Source organism: Triturus cristatus, chromosome 4_2 (assembly GCF_964204655.1).
Source record: "Triturus cristatus chromosome 4_2, aTriCri1.1, whole genome shotgun sequence".
Taxonomy (NCBI): Eukaryota; Metazoa; Chordata; class Amphibia; order Caudata; family Salamandridae; genus Triturus; species Triturus cristatus.
The window spans coordinates 937,875,465-937,897,986 of NC_140586.1; the positions used below are offsets into that span (position 1 = coordinate 937,875,465).

At 45.1% G+C, this 22,522-nt stretch overlaps 1 protein-coding gene across 1 annotated transcript in view; it reads left to right on the forward strand.

Moving 5' to 3' along the window:
- The first annotated feature begins 2,344 nt into the window (after positions 1-2,344).
- LOC146838977 (uncharacterized) overlaps positions 2,345-22,522 on the forward strand; it is a 30,909-nt gene continuing 10,731 nt past the window's right edge. The window contains exons 1-2 of the mRNA XM_085603027.1: positions 2,345-2,578; positions 18,691-18,782. The gene's annotated coding sequence lies outside the window, so the exon portion shown is untranslated. The remainder of the gene's footprint in view (positions 2,579-18,690; positions 18,783-22,522) is intronic.

The following is a 22,522-nucleotide window of genomic DNA, read 5'->3' on the forward strand; positions in this document are numbered from 1 at the left end:
ATGATCTTGAGACAGCTCATGCAGATCCTGCGACACATGCTGGGTGCCCCCCCCTTACGATCTTGAGACAGCTCATGCAGAGCCTGCGACACATGCTGGGTGCCCCCCCTTACGATCTTGAGACAGCTCATGCAGAGCCTGCGACACATGTTGGGTGCCCCCTTACGATCTTGAGACAGCTCATGCAGAGCCTGCAACACATGCTGGGTGCTCCCCCTTACAATCTTGAGACAGTTCATGCAGAGCCTGCAACACATGCTGGGTGCTCCCCTTACGATCTTGAGACAGCTCAAGCAGAGCCTGCAACACATGCTGGGTGCTCCCCCACTTATGATCTTGAGACAGCTCATGCCGAGCCTGCGACACATGCTGGGTGCTCCCCCTTATGATCTTCAGACAGCTCATGCACAGCCTGCGACACATGCTGGGTGCTCCCCCTTACGATCTTGAGACAGCTCATGCAGAACCTGCGACACATGCTGGGTGCCCCCCCTTATGATCTTGAGACTGTCCCAATGTTGCATTATATCCTGTTGTGGAAAGGATACAAGGACACTATGGTTGCATTGTATGTTACAGCTGCGGACAGCCTTTTTTCGAGCACCACTGCCCACAATCTATGCTGTTTGTTGGAGCCGAGGCTGGGCCTCTCACTCTCTGAGCAGGACAGGCGCGACCTTTGGAAATTCCATGGCAGTTTCCTCCAGGAGGTCAGGTTGAAATTCAGTTATTTCAAGGTCCTACACCACTGGCACTGGACGCCGGAGTGGATCTACAAAGCACATATGGCAGACGATTCCAAGTGCTGGAGGTGCTGACGGTGTGGCGCACTCGCCTGTGACATTTTGCATTTCCTGCGGACTGTACAGTACTTTGTGCTACTGGGGCTCCGTTTGGGATACCTTGATGACAAAACTAGGGGTGGCACCGCAATTCATGGCCCGTCTGACCTTGCTTCACAAAATGTCAATATTCCAGAATTTAACACACCATGGTAAGAGTTAGCTGGCTACGGCCTTTGTAGTGGGAGTTGTCTTTTTGGGGGCGACCATGGGGCCTGGCACCCTGACATTTTTTTTTCCATGTCCCTTCCCCTCGTGTTCTCCCTCATCCTCCTTCCCTGATCATCTGCGGGATCTTCTGAGCCACATCACCTCTATCTGGAGGGGTTATGCTATTTATTGTTTTCTTGTTATCAATGTCTTCTCACAAGTTCTAGTTTACACAGTATCTTGGACTCTGCTGAACCGATAAACTTTCATACCTGTTATATGCTGATTTTATATGAAAAATCAATAAAGAATTGAGGTATTAAAAAAAGACACAGAGAGTGGTGTCACTTAACATTTGATTTTGACAATACCAAAGAAAGAGACATTACTGAATTTTTAGACTTGATCAGAACACATGTAAAGTAATAAGATTGACAATCAAGTCTCACTAAAATAGATATTCAATTTAACATTCTACTGAACTGTGTGCTGTCCTCATGGTGAAATATGAGAAAAGTTTTGCCAACAAAATGTGGGACAGAGGGTCTGCTCTGTGCCGAATAGTCATGTGTGAAGTTCTAGTTAATCCCTTAGCTTTGAAGAATGGGCCTGGTTTGAGTGAGACCTCAGCACGACCCCCAAATGTGTTAGTGTCACTCGTGATGAGTGAGGCTTGAGGGCTCTGATGTATGCACGTCTGAGACAGTTGTGCTCTTAAATCAGAAACTCAAAACCTAATTAGGGCCTAAATTTCAGTCTAGTTCGAGGATATAAAACCGTATCAGATATAAGGAATAAGCCACAGACACAGGAAAATTGAAATAAGCTGTTCCTTTAATTGTCGCTTTGACACATGACCTATGCCCCATTCTACTTGATCTGGTGTTTAAAACTCCATGGCATTTTCCTATGTTTACTTTCCTGAGTACCACGCTCTGGATTTGAAAAACCGGCAATTAAGCTGCCCAGTTTAATTGAAAAACTGACCGAAATACTCATATATTCATTGACATACAGACTGTTACTTCCAGTTGTCACATTTCTGTAAATACTCTTTAGTCCTTTACATCAGTGTTTGGAAGATGCTCATCTGGAGTGAAGCTATAAATACTTTTCTACAGCAGCAACCAAGTGTGAGGCCCTGTACTTGAACTGTCTGACCCTTAAAAACATTCACGTCTGTGACATCTGAAATCCCAGGTCTTTGCAGGTACCAGTGCTTGTTTGTGTGAAATGTATTTACTGCTGTAGCCTGGAAGCGGCGGTTCCGTCAGCGGCCACCAGAGAGAGCGCCTCGCCTGCTGATGAAACCCATTGAGCACATTGGATGAAAGGGAGAAGGATTTCCTCTTCCGGGTCAGCGGCGGCAGAGACAGCACCAGCAGCGGATGCTGACATCACTTCTTGTCTCTCCTGGTGTGTCCTGTCTGCCGCAGAGGAGGAAGGATCCATTGTTTGTCCAGTTACCTTCCTCTTCAGACCCACACAGACGCCCTCCCCCTCAGACCCCAGATCTGCCCCTGCCCCCCCCCCGCCCCCTAGGGGGAGGAGAGAGCCTGGACATGTCTGCACAGGTTTCTGCTCAGGTAGGAGATTGTCAGCACCTTCTGTGTTTGTAGAAATAGACCGAATAATCCTGGAGGGAATCTCTGCCGGAGCCTTGCTGAGCTGGGCTCTTCTATCCGGGGGCCCTGGGGGTGTTTGTGGGCATCATGTGTGTTAAAGAGGAGATATGTGCAATGCACTGTATATTGCTGCACTGTAAGGAATCTGTGCACTGCACTTTATCTTACTGCACTGTGAGGAATCTGTTCTACTGAATTGCACCTTACTGCACTATGATGAATCTGTGTAAACTGGATTGCGTTCTACTGCACTATGATAAATCTGCATTGCATCTTACTATACTGTGAGAAGTCTGTGCCACTGCTCTGCCGTTTGCTGCACTGTGAGGTATCTGTTGTGGAGGTTAGCCTGCAGGGGCAATGATAGCAGAGACGCTCATGTAGGTGATAACAGGGCTCTCTTTATTCACTAATACAGGTTAATTATAACTCGAGGGAGAGCGCCGGGGGCCGTCTTGCCGGTGCACAGACTCGGCGCTAATGAGCCCCAAAATGCCCGCTGCGAGCCTACGTCATCGCGTGGACGCAACGACTAGACCGCAACGACACATCTGTGCATGCTGCATTAGATCTTATTGCACTGTGAGGAATCCGTACTCTGTGCTCTGCTCTCGCTGTTCAGTTGTTGACTCGGCCACCCCTGCCCCTATGTCAGAGGCATGCCCCCCATGCAGTTGAACGTCAAGGCTAACCTGCTGCCCCTGCCCCTTTTCTCCCTTTGTCCTATTTCCATCTCTCAGACTAGGCAAAAGCTTCAGTCATTGCAATAGTTTCCTGTGCCATAGGTTGGCTTATGGCATTATCCGCTACAGAGGTTGTGAGCCTGCTGCAAGGATTGTGTGTGTGTGTGTGTGCACAGATCTTGGGTGTGCCTTTTAGGAGGCCTGTCAAGTAGTGCAAGGTATGTGTCTGTTTTTTTTAATGTATCTCTGTAAGGGTTTGTGTGTGTAGGTTGGATTGTGTGCATGTTAACAGGGTAGGGTTATCAGGGAAGAGGTGTGGCGCAGCGGCCAGGACGGCTGACTCCAGAACCCAGGGGCTCGCGGTTCGATCGCCGGCGGCAGATCAGCCCAGCAACATGTGACTCTGGGCAATAGCTCGCTTAATCTTCCCGACAGCACCCAGCGCCTTGACACCCTTGGGTAATTGTTCGCGCTTTACAAATACTGGACATTTACATTTTGTAGGATATGTGTGTGTTGGTATGAGGCGTGTCTGCACTGTGTCTCTTTGCAGGGTGTCTGTCTTGGCAGATGTTTGCGGGCTATCAGTCACTCTTCCTGTCCTGTCCTCTCCTCTCCTCTACTCTGTACAGAGATCACTGGCTGAAAAGAAGGTCTGCGCTGTGCAGAATAGTCAGGTACTACTCAGCACACAGCAGACGTCTGAGCAACGTCACATATGAAGTTCTAGTTCTTCCCCATAGTTTGAAGAATTAGCCAGATTTGAGTGAGACTTCAGCCTAACCTGACATGAGTTCCCCCAAGTACCCAGCGGTACTTGTATAACAATGCTACAAAGGGTTGCTGCACTCTCTCTTCATGCGTTAATGAGGAGTGTACTATGATATAGGAGTCTATGTGAAGTCATTCTGCTCTGCTTGTTACTTCACCAGGATGGGGAGGAGAAAATGAGTGAGCAGAAAAAGCAAGACGAGGCAAGAGAAGAGAGAGAACAGCATAAAGGGTAAAGTAAATAATAGATATCATCGAAAATATGGAAGAAATAGGTCTGAAGGGGAGGGAAAAAGAAGAGCAGAAAAAGAAATGGAATTAACATTATTTCTACATTGTAGAAAGTTGAATTGTATGTTGTGAGCTAAAAATGAGATTTAAGTGCCATGTGAATGTGATTCTTCAAGAGTTATAGGTGTTATTTTCTGTTGAGTGGTACCAATACTTGAACCAACTTTAGTGCTATGAATCTGGATTTTAATTCAAGTGATCAAACGGTGTAAATGCATCAACTGGAGGGATCCATGTATTTTCCTGCGGGTTACCAATTTCAACTCTAGTGAGATAGCTAAGGGGTCCCAGGTTCCAACTGTCGTCCTGTACAAGTGAGTTAATGCTCAGACTGCACAGACCTGTTACCTTTGCATCACAAGTACCAATACTAATAAATTCATAATAAAAATTTAATTAAAAAGTACTCCACCAGTTTTGCACCCAAGACCCCCTCAAGCTGTTCCAAGTCTAGACATGTTTTTACTATTAAAAAATATCTATAAATGTTTCTTATGGTCCATCGTTTCGTTTCAAAAAACTTTATTCGACAATTAAGTCATAAAAGTATCAGACATCAACTATAGCATCAATACAGGTTACACCAAAACATAATAGTCAACATAATTCTATGAGTAAACACCATAGATTACACTATTCATCACCTTGTAAACGCAATTTTTGTGCCTATACGTCCGGATAAATAAAAACATTTCATTTTTACACAACAACATTTTATCCACATCTAAAATGTACAATAAAACCAACTAGATATCCCAGACTAGCAATTTGGACAGTTAAACAAATCTATTAACAGGCAAATAAGTAAATGAGTGAATGCAGGCGCCTATTCAAAGGGCGCTTTTAGTGTTAATTTGTCTGGACCGTATTATCCAGGCCCACTTTATGTATTTTGCTATTGCAATTACCGGGCTCGGATCTGTACGCAGAACTCTTAAGGCCTCTTCATGCCTTTGGAAGCCTAATAGTCGACAAACAGGTAGTACCCATTTTTTACGTGGGGACACGTAAAGAGGGCAAAAAAACACAAAATGGCTCAAAGATTCTATCGTATCCAGACACTTGGGACATTTGTCCTGAGACCCTTTAACCCATTTAGATGAAAAGATACGAATCGAAAGGGTACCTATTCTGAACTGGAAGTAGAGTTTACGATCAATGGGAGTTTCAATCAGACCCCAGAATGGTTCCTGTCTAGGGTATGCCTTAATTTCTAAATATCTGGCTGTTAGTAGGGAAGTACTCCCCTTGGCTAATGATTCTAAGCCAATTAGTTCCCAATACTTAGCCTTAAGTGTTTCTTTTGAAGGGAACATCGCATTTTGGGGATCATCCCATAAATTATTCCATCCCAGTCTATAAAGTAATGATTTTATAGACCTCAGCCACTCTATCTTATGAAAAAGATCTTTTTCCATAATTTCCTTTAGGCCCATAGCATAGTGCTTGAGCTCCTCAGTTGACCATACCCTACGCCAATACAGCAAAGGCCGCAAATTAGCTGTGTCTTGTAAGGTTTTCAGACCAAGGTCCCAAAATAAAGGTAACAAGGGAGTACTTTGCGGCACACCAACGACTTTCCGAATGAACTCACTCTCCATAACATTCAGTCGTTGTGGGTTATTACCGTACCCCCATAGCTCAGAACCATATAGGGACGAACTACGAATCTTCATCGAGTAAATCTCGAGGAGGGGGCCAATAGGTTGTGTCCGCAAAGCTTTAAATCTTTTCAGAAGGAAGCCTGTCTGCTGTTGGAACTTTAGTTTAGACAAGTCCAAATGACTATTCCAACGCATATTCTTCTGAAGGGTGACTCACAAATAAGTGAATGCGTCAACCTGCTCCAAGGGTATGTCATTCATAAGGATTACGCCATTAAAGGGTTTGTAAGACCTACACGGGTTAGGGCCATTGAGGACCATAAACTTGGTCTTGGCGACATTTATTTCCAGTCCACGCAGCAAACAGAACTCCTCGAAGCACCGGAGGGTAAGCTGCAGGCCACTCGGAGTTTTGGAAATCAGCAAGGTGTCGTCCGCGAACATGAGGACTGGAATGCGATTACCTGCCATAGCCGGGGCATCCGAGGGGACCCGGGAGAGGAACTCGGCCACCCCGTTCACGAAGAGTGAGAACAGGGTCGGTGCCAGGACACAACCCTGCCGTACTCCGCGATCAACTGGGAAAGGCTCCGTTACCTCCCCCTGCTGGCCCCACCGTACCCGGGCAAAATTGCCCTCATGCAAACGAACGACCAGTGCCAACAACTCCGGTGCCATGCCCAGCTCCTCCAGTACTTGCCATAGTCTGCTGCGCGGGAGTAGATCAAATGCCGCCCGCAGGTCGACAAACACTGCGTACAATACCCCTTTTCCTATGACCACAGTCCTCCAATAGAGGACAATGAACCTAAACACCTGGTCTATAGTACTGGTTTTTGGACGGAATCCAGCCTGGAGAGGACTTAAAATGTTGTTATCCACCATCCAGGTCTGGATTCTGCCCAAGACCAGCCGGCCAAAATTTTTTTGCATGGCATCAATCAAACTGATTGGCCTATAATTGCTGGCCAGCGCTTTATCCCCTTTTTTGTATATAGGGACAATTTCCGCGCCTTTCCAGGATTGGGGGATGGGCATTCCCTGGGCTATAGCATTGGCTAAACAAGTGATATATAAGCGCCATCTTTGTCTATCATTCAAAAATACATCGGCTGGGATACAGTCCATGCCGGGTGCACGTACCTGAGTTACCGTATCAAGCGCCGAGTTAACCTCCTCAACATTAAAAACAAGGTTATTATAAAACCCCCTCTCCCGATAAAACATACTAATCTCCTCAGCACCTTTAGCATATTGTGGCTTAAAAAATTCAACCCAAGAGTTCTGGGGGACATGATTATGGGGGCTATCAGTGATTTCACCCCTCTTCCATTTGAATATGTCCCAAAACTTTTTCTGGTTTTTGTCCAAGCATGCTATTGTCAGCTCTTGCCACTCACTTTCTTCCCAATCCTTTTTTGCTTCCCATTGTGCCTTCCTATAGGACTTGCGGGCTTTTTTAATCTTGCTTGAATCTCTTAATTTCAGAGCAACTCCCAGATCTCTTCGAGCTAGTTTACAGGAGGCGTTGTACCATTCCTCCTTTTTATTTCTAGAGATTTTTTTTCCTAAGGAAGATCTACAGAAACAAGATTTAAGGTTGGTAAATAATTTTTCATGTATTTCCTCAATGACAGCTGGAGGTTGGCTTTTAGATCCTCCTGCCGTGATTGATGTCAACGCATCTTCAACATTAGTCTTAATGCTATCTAAGAGATCGGGTTGCTCTGCAACTTTATGCCACTTAAGGTGACGTTCATCATTTGATAAAACAACGACCTGACAAGCCATTTCAGAGGCTCGATCCTTTCTATCTCCCAAACCCAGATCAAAGGTGGCAGCTAGTGGATTATGGTCACTTTCAATCCGTGGCGTAACCCCCATATCCACTAGAGTATGCCACATTTTCAGGTGGACCAGAATATAATCTATATTACTTGCCCTGGTTCCATTGTCATAAGTTTTACTACATGTCCTATCTGATGTGGTTCTGCCATTAGCTGCCCTCAGTTGGTTGCCCAGGCAGAACCCTTTCAGATACAGGGCCGCCTCTGTCTATTTACTGATTGACTTAATCTCGAGCTGTGGGACACCCCATCTGAGATCTTCCTCCTCTGTTAGGAGCATATCGTGTCGCCCCAATGGCTCAAAAGTCGTATTAAAATCTCCCGCAACTAATGGGAGCACGTCAGTGGCACAAGTTTCGACAAGGGTGTTTAGTGCTAAAACTACCTCCGATCGCTTCCCTCCTGGTAAGCCTCTTGCATATACATTATATATGACAATTTTAAAATTCGACAGAAAGTTCAATCTGATTCCCAAAATGTCATTGTTTTGAGTTGGGACAGGTAGTATGTTACATTCCAGACTTTGCTTGATCCATATAATCAGTCCGGGATGCCCAAGGGTAACTGCGCGCTATACAAGACCGATTACAATACAATACAATACAATACAGTCCACCTACTGGCCGGCCCTTGGCCCTTTTTACAGCTGGGATAAAAAAATTCAGATACCCCAGCATGAACACTGGCTCTAATGACCATGTCTCCTGGAGGAGACAAATGTCATGCTTGTTAATAAAATCTGACCAGAGGGGAGAAGATAGTTTGGATCCCACGCCCGCCACATTCCAGGATAAAAACATGATGTGACCTGTGGTATTGGTACCCCCTCCACTACTTCTTGTATTTGACATAGGAGGAGCAACTGCAACAAACCTAGAAAGATTACCCACACTGCTTAGCGTTTCTTTCTGTGGCACAGCTTGTAGGCCCCGCTCACCAGCCCCAGTAATTTTTATTAGAGCAGAGGGCTCCAATTCGCCTCTATAACTGTTTATAATACACTCCTGTGTTTCTCGAGCTACGGATGGATTTTCATGGTTAGGACACCCTCTGCCATCTTTCAGTCAATCACAATCCGCCAGCCCGGATAACACATCAAATCTATTGATGGACCTAATGTCCCCCAAAGAACATCCATTTGTCTGGGGTCCCACATGCGTTACCCCTCCTTGTGGCCGAAATGGATGAGCATAAAAGTATTGGAGTGGCATTGTGCTTATTAAAGTAGTAGAGTCATCCTGAGGCCAAGAGCAGATATATTCCACACAGTGCCTATCCCTAAAGTTAATAATAATGCAATCCCCCTTTGTCATCTTAGGTCTCCTGCCAACCCAATTTACTCTTCTAGCGTACAGAATTTCAGCACGCATATGGGCCGGCAGTGGACGCTTGACATTAAGCCAAAATGTGCATTTATTCTTTAGGTCCCTATAGGATTCCCTTGCTCCATTAGCCAATGGAGGGACCCCTGTTAGGACCACCACATAGGGGGCTGCTTCGGGGGGTAGGTGGATGTCAATTAAGCCTGGTGAAGCCTGCGCTAAAGGTTGTACAGGCGTTAATTGCTTAACATTTCTAGCCCTACCTATCCCAGGGCTATTTGCTACAACACGTTGGGGAAGGTGTTCAGCACTTGGTTGATTATCAACGACAGGAGTTATTTGAGGCACCTTCAAAATAGGGGGATTATCTTTCACAAAACAACTTGTTAATTTATTAGAGGTGGATTTAATCTCGGGGCATTGGCCTACCCCACGAGAACATTCCTTTTGTGGGCCCGCGCCCTCTCTACCCCCCCGTGACTGAGCCGAGGCAAGTGAGAGCTCCATACATACAAGCCTACTTTCGATGGAGCCTAACCTTTCGTAAATTGGGCCACATAAGTTCTTAACAATACTTTCCAGTTTGTCCCAGAACATTACGTCTGTAGTTCCCATGGGCTGTATCCCCAGTGATGATGATGCATTAATCCTCTCCTCAACAGTTGTGGGTTTTGGGCCTGGAGCAATGTCCTTCCTTAAAACAGAACTAGTATCAGGTTTGGCGTTTTTCCCGGCTGCAGACTGTTGATTTCCCCTCCGTTTTTTTTTCAGGGTTTGGGCTAGTTGTTGATGATGGACAGGGACCATTTTCCCTTTACTAGCCGAGCGGGTCTTTATGCTTGGTAAAGGTTTAGGGATTGAGGCCATTTTTTCAACTTCCAAGATAGCTTCCGTTTCACCTGCTTTTTTTGGGGAACATGTCGTTGTTTCGCCAGGGCACTCCTCCATCAGAGAAATTATTGAACCCTGAGAACTCGACATAACAGACTGACAACACAGTGGCGATCTTATATTGGCCATGTTTCCCAGCGAAGACCTCTTGTCACAAAGGATATCTAAAGATAATCTTTTTTCAGTTAGTTCTATGTCCTTGGCAAGCACTGTTTATACTCGCACTAGGAAGTTATCTAAGGTTCCCAATAGAGCTCCCCCGGGCGATTGCTTACTTGGTCCATCTTTTTTGGCGATTTTATCCATTGCTAAATATTGTTGACGAACTCAGTTAACACACTAGATACTTGGGCTTACCCTCGATGGTTTGTTTTACAGTTGTTAGAGGGAGGTCCCGTTCCGTTCTCTGACGTTCTCGGACGGGCTCAGACGGGCCCGCCCTTGGCCCGGGCTTCGCCCGGCGCGCGTCCCGCGAACGCGGTTGTGGGCTGGGTTCAAATAATGGGAGTAGGAGGGGCCGGGAAGAGTGTCCAGGTGCGCTGTGTTGGCTTTGTGGCTACGCACCCTGGACCTCGCAGTCCCAGCAAGTAAAAACAGGCTCCAACTAAAATAAATTGATTAGCGCCAGTTTAAAAGTCCCGGTTACATCCTCAGTGTTCGTAGAGTGAAACGATTTGGAAACCAATGTCCGCGCCTACGAGCGGCTCCATCTAATATTTAGGTTGTAAGTTGGACAAGTGGATCTCTTTAAAGGGCAAGCTGATTCCTGTATCAATCTGCCCTTAAAACAAGCAGATTTTTCAAATAATTCCACACCCTTGAAAGGGGTATTTACAGACCTGTAAGGTGCACTGATTATCACTCAGAGTAAGAGGGTGTTTAGAGCTTAAGAAATCTGTGCGCTCTGCGCTGATGTTTGCTCACACTGCAAGGGGCATTTACTTTTTGTGTGAACTTTCACACTCTGTACCACTTATTACTGGCACTCTGAGTGGCTTTAAATAAATGAGGGAGTCTGTGGCCATTGCACTGTGTTGTACTATTGCTGTATGCAGTGCTAGCAGAAGAGGAAACCTCTACACTGCACTACTTTTTACTTCACTGCAGACTCCACAATGGGGGGAAAGAAGTTAGGCTATGCTTTATGTTAAGTGTATTTGTAGAGCACACTATCACCGGGGAAGGTGTCCTGGAGCTGTGCAGGTGTGGAAGTCTAGCCTCCAGGGCAGAGTCATTCAAAGAGCCAGGTCTTCAGCTTCTTGCTTAACTCAAGAAACGAGGACTAGGCGCTGATGTGTTGAGGGAAGGTCGTTCCATGATTTAGGAGCGATGTATGAGAAGGTGTGGCATCCGGATCTGTTTCTGTGTATGTCTGTGATGTGTCCGAGTATGAGTCCGGCCTAGGGGGGGTACCTAGGGTGTTGTTGGAAGGAGTTGTGGTTGTTAATGTAAGCAGGGCCTTTTTTATGTAGTGTCTTGAATGTGTGGGTGAGTAGTTGGATCTGTCGGTGCTTATGTATCTGGAGCCAGTGGAGCTCTCTCAGGTGCGGTGTGATATGTGTTCTGAGTGAGAGTTTGAGGATGAGTCTGGCACCTTTATTCTGGGTGGTTTGCAGCCTTCTCGTGAGCTGTTGGCTAATTTCTGCATAGAGAGAGTTCCCGTTGTCCAGACTACTGGTGATGAGTGCATGGATAATGGGCTTCTGGTGTTGCTTTGGAGTCATTTGAAGATTTTCTTCAGCATTTTCAGTGTGTGAAAGCAGTGACGTGGTTGGCCTGGGCAGACATGTCCAGGCTTTAGTTGATAATGATCCCTAGGTTACTGGTGTGCAAGCTGGGGGTGGGAGTAGGTCTTGGGGTGGATGGCCATCAGGTAGACTCCCAGGTGTTGTTTCCAAAGATCAACACATCTGTCTTGTCAGTGTTGAGTTTGAAACAGTTGGATTTCATCCATGTCATGCAGGCGGTAAGCATGTTCCTTGTGTTCTGAGTTGTATTCATAGAGGGCCAGTATTAGTTGTCGTCGGTGTAGAAGAGGATGGTGATGTGTTAGGTATGGATGACATTGGCCTGTGGGATTATGCAAGTTTTGAAGAGGGTCCGGCTGAGAGATGACCCTTGAGGTGCTTCGCAGATGAGATTTCCGGTTTCCAAGGACTATGACGTCAGGTTGACCGTCTGAGTTATTTTTGTCAGGAAGGAGCAGGTCTATCATAGGCAGGTCCTTGAGTCCCATCTCGCGAAGGTGTCCATGAGGATGAGGTGTAATACCATGTGAAACGCCGCCAAGAGGTCCAATAGGATTAAGGCCCCACTCGGCTCTGTCTATGATCATGTGTATAGCATAGGTGGGTGCGATGAGTGCTGTTTCCACTTGGTGGCTTTGAGAAGCTGGTTGTTGATGATGTAGTCGGTCAGACGACTGTTGAGGGTGGTCTGTAGGACTTTGGCCATGTATGGTAAGAGGGAGATCGGTCAGTAGTTGTAGAGTTTGGTAAGGTCCATGGAGGGTTTATTCAGCAGGGCTGTACCAGCTGCCTCTTTCAAGGCACCTGGGAAGAGGGCTGCATTGATGGAATCGATCAGGATGGGAGAGAGGACTTCACTGATAGTGTTTAGGCCTTTTTTAAAGTGTGACGGGGTGGGTCTAATGAGGCACCGGAGTGGATGGTCTTCATGGTTGTGACACCCTTGATTGTGGTGATGGCATTCAACATAGCCACGGTCCATTCTTTGGCTGAGATTGGAAGACGGGCTGCGAGGTTGATGGGTCAGGTGGAGGTTTGAAGTTGTCGTATATGGATGTGATCTTGTTCCAAAAGGATTTACAGAGATTGATGCATGGGTCTTGTAATGGGGGGGATGTTGCTGGTGGTGGCTGCAGGCACCATGAATTCTCTGATGATGGTGAAGATTTCTTTGCTGCTATTGTTGTTGGCGTAGATGCGGATGGCATGGGCTGTTCATTTGGCATTTCAGACTTACTGGTGTCTTGGCTCATTCACAACTTGCTTTCCAGTTGCTTACAGTGCTCCATCGCCATCCCGAGTTCTTCTGTGTGCCATTTGACTTGTGTTTGTGATCTTGAATAGTTTTGCTATGCTTGAGGGGGTCTAGGGTGTTGCTGCAGGTGGTGATCCATTCATTGAAGTTCTTGATGTCTTCCGTTAGGCTGCTGGTATGCTTGGGGCAGTGTGTGTAGGGGGTAGAAACCCAGACCTTCTCTGAGATGTTCTTCCAGAAGCGGCAGGACTTCCCAAGGTGGTGGGTCTCTTGTGGTCCAGGATGGTGATCTTGACCCTCATGAGGGCGTGGTAAATTCAGGTGATAGGCGTTGGTTTGTTGACTGTGATGTTGCTTAGTGTGAAGAAGATAGGATCCAGGTAGTGTCCAGCGGTGTGGGTGGGTCTGGTGATGTGCTGAGTAAGGTCGAGGTTCCCAGGGCTTTTGAGGAGGGCATTTGAGTTGGAGTCACTACGGTCCTCGAGGTGAAAGTCCTTGTCTCCACGGAGGATGAAACTGTTGGAGATGATGATAATCCCAGATCTAGATTAATTCCAATTTCCAGTCTTTGTGTTACACAGACTTATATCTCTGTATTGCAAATGTCAAGAGAAGCCTTTTCCCATCTTTCTTCAGCATTTTACTTTGGGACTGCTGGCTTCTGGTAATTTACCTTATTTTTAACCTACAAAGACATAATAAAAACATTAATCCTTTCAGCTACAACCAGTGTGAAATTCTGTTTTATCTCTGTTCAACTGAATATATTTAGTAGTCAACAACAAAAATTCTCCAGGCACTCATAGTTAGAATTGAGGTTGTGGTTTCAATATTTCTTTTATTTTTCTTCAAGTTATATGCACCCTTTTGCCAACACGTGTTTCGTCTCAGTCTGTTCTTGTTACAGCAGACTTCATCAGGGCTTAATATCTACAATAAAGTCATAGTCCAATTAAGGAGGAGTATTTGTGTTCAAAAGAATATCCCAAAACCTGGGTCAGGTGACCCTAGACATGCCATGTGATTTTTAGGGAATGAATGGCATGGTTGCACTGGTTAGTGCGTGGCGAGATGTAGGTTGGGTCACCACGTGTCATAGTTGAGAAATTCGACAAACCGTGTCTTTTGAATTGTGATTGGTCCCTTAATACCAAGTGTCCTCGTTATCAGAGTGATGTTATAGGCTAGATATGGATGCGTTAATCACTCAGACTCTGTTCCTGAGTGATACAGGTGAAACATAGCAAATAGATTCTGGATAGGCACACAAGCTACAATATATTCATATTTAATACCTAACCACCGATGGACAATTGCTGAGACTTATAACTTGAAGAAAAATAAAATAACTATTGAAACCACAACCTCAATTCTATCTCTGTGTGCCTGGATTATTCTTGTTGTTGATTCTTGGACCTCTCCAGCCGAGGAAGAACGGGTGGCTCTTCCTTCTCTTGAGCACCAGAAAATACTTGGACACTGAATGAATAGGACTTTGAACATTGTAGATTTATGTGGTAGAGTGCGCTAATTATCCCAGCCATCGCACCTTTCTTATTTTCATATATTTAGAAGTCATCAGGGCATGAATGACTGTCAAGCAGACCCCTCTACATGTGTAGTGGAAATATTGTGTCACATTTTAGTAACTTGACATTTTCCCTGTGTGTAGTGTCATTTTCCCAGTTTCCCTTAGAGAAATCCTTGTACACACCACCATGTTTGGTGGGTGATCCATTTCCCTTCCCGCCCTAGTAGGAGAGATACCCCGGCATCTGCTGAAGAGAAATCTAACCTTCTCCAAGTTGTGAAAGCTTCAAATTGGAGTTTGTAAACTTACAAACTGACAAAGCAAACCGGGCCTGTGTATTCTACGCGGATGTGACCGAAAATTATACAGAGTCAAAACATTCACACCTGGCAGGTGTTCTTTTGTGGGTTGCTATCAGGCATCAGAGAGCCATCAGTGACTTTCTGACTGGACACTGAGACGCTTGATGCCATAGAACTCACTCGGATCACTTGAATGTTTATAACTTGAAACACAGTAGCAGGGACTCAGATTCCATGAGTAGTCCAGCTTATATTTGGCTCCACTTTCCAATTGACTAGTTTTGTTTGCAAACGTCGGAGGAGCTGCTGTGCCCTAAAGACTTCTGAGAACACCCAAGTGCTATCCCCGAGGTTAACATTGGACATGGGACTCTGTTAGAGAGAAAATATTCTCATTGTTGGGTTACCACCACCGTCTGATACAGGAACTCTAAAAACAGATAAGACTCTACCACAGAGCGAGGAATTACAACAGCATTTATTGTAAACACACTCGAGTGGAGACACACTCGAGTGGAGAGAACGCGACCGCATGGCTTCGCTCAGAGTTCTTTGCCTGGCACAGGGTCATGCAGATATTTATACAGCTATCTGCATATAAAAAGGGCACAACACCTTTGCAAAGTTACATGTAAGCATGGAACATTCCTATGAGCATACCGTTAGTCACATTTGTCTGTTATCACACGGCACATATTGGATACTGCAGGAAGAGAGCTGAGTACATAATCAGAAGCAATTTACTAATTGTCTGGTTTACTTGTAGACTTGCACAAGGTTATTTGTTGCTGGAAAAACATGTTGTGTGGTTGAAGACCTTGAGCACAGACTTGTATTTCTTGTGATCAGCAAAGGAAAGGGGATGTGAGCAAACAGCACGTAGGAGCAAGAAATGACAGAATGGCTACACAATGTGGGACATAGGTCAAATGTTTAGCTGATGTTCACAATGTAGGCTACAGGTCAACAGCTCAATGTTATTTGATAGCTCAGCTCGTGCAGCTAAACATAATAAATGTTTTTGGCTTTGTATCTCTCCCCAGGAGGGTATCAGCATCTTCTGTATATTTTAGCTGCTCCTTTTGTACCTCTAGGTGAAAGTCCAATCCCTATTTATCGTTGTAGCTCTGGTTGAACATTGGTCTTATTGTGTGTTTTACTATGTTGCGCTGAGTCTGATTTCTAACCTGTGCCTGGTCATGCCTTGACTGCTTGACCTTACTACTTCAAGAGTCATTTACTCAAATGAAGCAAGCTGGTTATTCAGTTGAAGTGATGTAGCATTGGTGTCCCTGCGGAACACTGTGCCTGCCAGTAATGCTGCCACATCACCACTGACTGATCACATGACCCCCAGGAAAGGCCTGTCAAGCTCCTGTATCTGACAGCTCCTGCTGAGAGCACCCAGGTGGAGTGTCCTGGAGAGTGTTTTCAGGTGTTCTGGACAGTACTTCCTCCAGCTCCTGCCTCTGACATCCCCTGTACCTGACAGTTCCTCCCTGAGAGTATCCAGGTGGAGTGTCTTGCTGGTTGTATTCAGCTGTTCTGGTCGGGAATTCTTCCTGCTCCTGTTCATTGAACTGCCCTCATATCCCTTACAGGTTTATTTTCACGAAGATGATCTCTCTGATTCCAGCAGGTCACAGGGCCGGTCTTTCTTACCATGCTTGTAGCCTCTTGTTTCTTCACGCTTCTTCTGCTGTACTTAACAAAGTATTATTGTACTTTGTAACTTTTCAAGCCTCCCAGGCTTACTGACTCAGTTATACTTTCACGCGGCCATTGGGGTCCAGAGTTCAACTGTTTTATGCACAAACTGGTTTCTTGATCATTTACAGAAGCATTTCAACTATCACCAAATGTCTCAACACCTCAAATGAAACAGTAATGGGAATGGTTCTTAGATGGCCATTACTTAAATCGACTCGTGATACGAAGTCGTGACTGCAGGGACATTATTCCAACTCTAAAAAAGGAAACTGTGTCTGTAGGATTTACTACTAGAACTAGAATCTGCCAAACTGCATATTGTAAGCTCATATCCAAGCATACACACTAAAGTGAGGTTGATCCTCCTGAGAAAATGAGTGCGTCACAATATTTTATTCCCATTGCTTGTGGTCTATCAAAGAGGTGCTTGCGTTGCTGCATGTGCCATGTGTCAGCAATCCAACGGTTCCTCCTTGAGTCTTGAGCTGTTTCTATTCTTTTGTGGTTGCTGATTTTGTTTTTGGAGCCAGGCTAGTGAGCTGAAGTTGTATCTTCCAGTGCACGTGTGAAAGATACAACAAGGTGCGGCTGCAGGTTTCTTATTTCAAGATTTTAGACATTTGCAGAGATTCTCTCACAAAGACAACTTCAGTCTAATCTAATGACAAAAAGATGAAGTTTGAGCTGTCTATCCAAGCAACCGTAGATGCATGCACAAGTAGGCTTCTGGTCCTGATACTTAACCAGGGTCAAACAAATCGTTACACCTTGCTTCTCGCTCAACCGTTCATTGGCCACGGAAGACTTGCCATTAATTTCTACCTCATCTCAGGCAACCAAGCACTCCATGTCATCCCCACTGGCAAGGTAGCCTGTGCCAGCTGGCACAATGGAGAATCTTGTCCTGTTCGGTATACTTCTCTCAACCATAGTCCAGTTAGCACCTGTATCTCTCAGGGCCTACCTAACAACAGACCCCAAGATATTTGGATGGATGTCCCTATGAACATCTGTTGCCCATTCCAAAATGTTGATCGCTACTAGATTGAGTGCAACAGGGCCCTGTCACCTAAGGTCAACACACTCACTATCACGGATGCAGCTGGGACAAGGTCTTTATTTCACCTGACATTTTTTCTTCACTGAACGCCCCTCATTGTGACACCTGTAGCAAATGATCCCTTTGAGTCTGAAAGAACATTCCTCTCTTTTACTTTTGTACTGACTTGGAGCCCAGTACCGTTCTTCCTGTGTCCTTCCCATGGGCATTGTCCTGGCCCTAACCCTCTGGTGTGGAACCAGTCTGTTGAGACGTCCTGCCTCCCTTTGCCTTAAAGCTGAGCTGCTGTATCCCTTTGTTAATCCTGGTAGCTAAGCAATTAACAGGCAAGAGTGCAATCTTCTCGGAACCCTTCTCTGACAGATATTGCCTAACTGGCGTAGAGAACTCCTCCTTGAGTCTCCCTCTCACCATTCCCTGGTTAAGGGCATGAAAATCTTTGACCTCCATTCCTCTCACCTGCTCATTTCATTCACTCAGTACATCGTGAATCCAAGTACCAAATGGAACGTCGTCCACTCACTTGCTTTTCTCTGAATGTACTTCGCTGGAATCAGCCCAAACCGCCTGACCATAGCTTCCTTCATTCACTCATAGTCCATTTGATCAGCTGCAGCTGTACCTGCACTGTCAAGCAATCTCAAAGCTTACAAACCCAGGGCTAGAAAATTCCACTCTCCAACTTGCATTGTCAAGCAAGATTTATTCAGGACTGATTGAAATGCATGACTACAGAAAACTGCACCTGGTGCACCATCATGACACACTAGATCTCTTAGTTAATCCTCCCATGCATGCAGCAAGTCCTCTTCTCTGATGATGCACATTAAAAACAAGATGCATAGGCTTTTCTGTTTTCAGTTTCTATGGGTTCGAAATTGTGGTATTTTTTTCAGTGTTTTACTAACTTTTAAAACATTTTTGCTCTGTAAAGATTCTCAGGGCTGGTGTTTATCCAAAGAATTTTGTGTTTGTTTCCTTCTCTTGCTTGTCCCTATTGCCATTTCTAATATCCATCTATTTTCTCCTAACTCTCTTTTTTGAATTTGCTCTTTCAGGTAATGTTTCAGTGTTTTGCTCACCTCCAAACCTGTCTCATTTCCCATTGATCGCTCTCCAGCAGTCTAGTTCGGGGATGTGCAGGATGGAGGTATGTTTGCATCTCATTATCTTATTAATATTTGATTGCAGCTGGTGAAAGTTTTTTTATTTTTTATTATTCTTTTAAAACATCAACAAGAGGAAACTCATTGAGGGATACAGGTTGCAGGGAGCATCAATGACATAATATATGTGACATATGTAAACACATCATGGTTGGGCAGCATTGCCATTTACATCAGTGTCGGAGCAAGATCTACTAAGGTAAAGGGTGATCACAAGGCGAGGAGGACGGTGAGGACTATGAAACATGCCAATCCTAATAGCAGGCAGTGCGTCAATAAAACAATAAATTATAAGGAAGTAGGTGTAAGGGGTAGGCTGTAGGTATCACATAAGGGTAGATCAACATGATGTCTAATCCATGTAATCTGCCGGCGCGGCTCCCGGCCCCACCGTCTACAGGGAAACAGGGATCACATGGACAGGAGGATATACATCATACTTAGGTACATTTGTACAGAAGTTATGCATTCATGGGGTCCCGGACATAGTTCCTTCATGGTGGTCGAATATTGTTCTTGGCTTCTAGGTTAAGGATATACATATCCCAGTTCACCCCACCCACTCTCCCCACTCCTCTAGTGAGTAGCATGTGTAGTGTGTTGGCCTCTGCTCGTGCACAGCGCAGGAGAGTATGCAGCTGCCTCTTAGTGTCCAGCACAGAGGCTGCTTTCCAAGACATCTCTATTTGGCGCTTGAAAAGTACGTATGCAAGATCTATAAACTTGTGTAAGTGTTTGCCTTCCTTTGCTTTAGGGCGGAGGCCTAGAAGGCAGGATTCAGGAGTAGGTGACAGTGTATGGTCTGCGAATTCCACTATGGTGGCTGTAACCTCGAGCCATGACACCTGTAGTGGTGAGCACTCCCACACCATATGTTAGAAGCTGGCATCAGCCAGTTTACAGCGCGGGCACTCTGGTGTCGAATCAGGAAACATGCGCTGGATACGGTGGGGGGAGAGATAACTGTGATGTGTGTAGTTAAACTGTGTGAATTGGAGTCGAGGGTTCAAGTAAGCCTTTCCAACATGTTGTAGCGCGTGCATGCATGACTTGAGCGGTTGCGGGATCACAGCGTTCCATCTAGCCAATGCCGTCCCCGTGTGCAGGTGGTGAAAGGTTTATGGTCGGCATTTAACACACCTTCCTGTTGCCCTGTTCTTCAAACAATCGTTAAAGAATGGCTGAGGTGGGGTGCTCAGCTCTGTGTTATTGGAAGCCAGCGTCCTACTACCCAGTTCTTTATCTTAGAATACTACTGAGCTATAAATGTATTATTTCTGTCTGATCTGGGCTGCACCCGCTCTACCTGTCATAGAGGAGAAGCTGCTGAGGAATCAGCACACATGCTGTTAGTTTCAGGCTCTTCGATCGCAATGCAGTAACAATCCACTATCCAGCTGCCTCACCTATCACTTGTTGACTCTGTCCCTGCCTTGGACCCGATAGGGAGCTCTGTTGCTTATTGGTTAGGTTTGGCTGTACAAATACCACATGAATAGCACCTTGTTCGAAGGAAGAACACTTTGGTTAAAGCAAACTCTGCTGTTGTGTAACGCAGCTGAGATAGTAAAGACCCTTGTGGCCTGCAGCACGCTTTGGATCATTTGCTGGTGGGTTTCACACCATGAATTAATTCGATTTTACATTGTTGAGCTGTGCCTATGGCATTTTGTGTGTATTTGAAAAGCATTGCTTAGCATGTGGGCCTTTGTAAAAGCTGTGTATGGGATGTGTACTTGCCGGGCATGTGAGAGAGTCGCAGAACACACTTTATCTTTGTGGTATGTGCAACGTGCACTGTTCTGGTGCATTCTCCATCTTGTGGAAAGAATGAGGTTCTAGAGTCACCAGGCACCTCCAGTTTTTGTGCAAAGTACCTCGAGTGTTGGAGTGTATGGCTTTGTGTGTCATGCAGGCAATTTAATAATTAATTTGTGCCTCGTAAGGGAGCCAGTTAAGTGATTTCAAATAAGGTGTAATGTGGTTATTGCATTCAGATCCAGTAATAAGCCTTGCAGCTTAATTAAGGGGGGCCAACTTTGATCTAGGAAGGCCGCAAAGGGTTACATTTCCATAGTCCAGTCTGGAAATAACTAGGGCTTGAGCAACTGACTTGAAGTCATAGAGGGGAGGAAAGGTTTGATTTTCCTTAAGATCCCCATTTGAAAGTAAGCCCCATCCTGCTTTCTAGTAAGTCAAGGAGGCTGTCATGTTTGACCGTATCAAATGCTGATGAGAGGTCAAGGACGCTGAAAAGGCAGGATTCATTTTTATCAAGCATTTGTAACACGTCATCAACGATGTGAGTCAGGGCTGATTCAGTGCTGCTTCCCTGAAGGAATGCGGATTGGAATTGGTTTAAGAGTTGGAATTGCTCTATGCGATTGCATAGCTGGGTATGGGCACATTTATAGAGGAGCTTTGAAAGAGTCGGGATGCTAGAGATAGGGCAGAAGTCAAGTCAAGTCAAGTCAAAATCCACTTTATTCGATTAATTAAAATCATAAAAGCATACTACAGCAAATATCAAAAGTTCATCTATAAAACAATTGATAAGATTAATACAATATTAAACAGTTTAAAGGTTAAAAAGCAGATTAAAAGGGCGATAGATACAAAAAATAGATTAAAAAGCACTCGACTGGGCGATATAGCTGTGTCCAAATTCCTATTGTTCTTCCAAACTAAGCCTTTTTCTCTTGCATCTCACAGATGCGGCTAAAAAACTAGCAGTGCAATACATAATAAGAGGAGAGAGCAACATTTGCAAATAAAACAGTGCAGGCTTGTACTGGATAAATCCCAAGTCCTTCAGAATAGATTTTAAGTATTTTATACGCGGTTCATGATAGAAGGAACAAAAAAACAAAAAGTGGGCGTTATCCTGAATAGAGAAACCATCACATTTGCATGGGGCCGATTCCTCCAGCTTGCACCAGTCTTTCACATCCCACAGCACTGTATAAATTTGGTTAAACCGAAATTTGGATAAAAGCCATCTATGGAAAGGATTAATTACCATGGTTAAATAAGGGGCCAGCACACAAGCAGGGGATATCAGAACGTGAGCCCTCACAGAGGGTTTGCATAAATCGCGGGCTTCACGCTCAGCTGTGCGAATTCTCAGAAAATTTATTTTCACCCATTGTAAGTCAGCTCTACACAAGGTTTCAGGGCAACTAAAAATTTCAGGGCGACCCAAAAAAGCTGTCATAGTTTCGATATATGACAGCCACTGAATATCCCTTCTGTGATCAAGTTGGAGGCAATCTTTGATGATCCGGTGATTTAGGCTAAGGTTGGGGTTAAGCCAAAGCTTTATCCACATCAAAAGTGGGGCTAGATTTAAAATGTCTAAAATGTAACCCATTCCCAGCTCTAAGTGTACTGAGAAGGTAGCAGTTGACTGGGGTAACCCCAGCAGTGAACGAAAAAATTTATTTTCCTCTGTCTGGATATCTATGACGTTAGTGTAACCCCAGACAGCTGCACCATATCTAGCAATAGCAATTGTCTTGGCTTTATAGATGGCCATAATGGCCTCCATAGGTTTCCCCCCCAATCTCTTTGCAAAACCCAAAATTGCACCGTACGAACTTCTTACCGCATTAATTTTAGATGTTACCTGCGGTGTCCAAGATCCCCTCTGATCAAAGATCACACCCAGATAGGTGAAGACCTTAACACTAGTAATCACCTCTCCGTCACAGAAAAAGGATTTTTC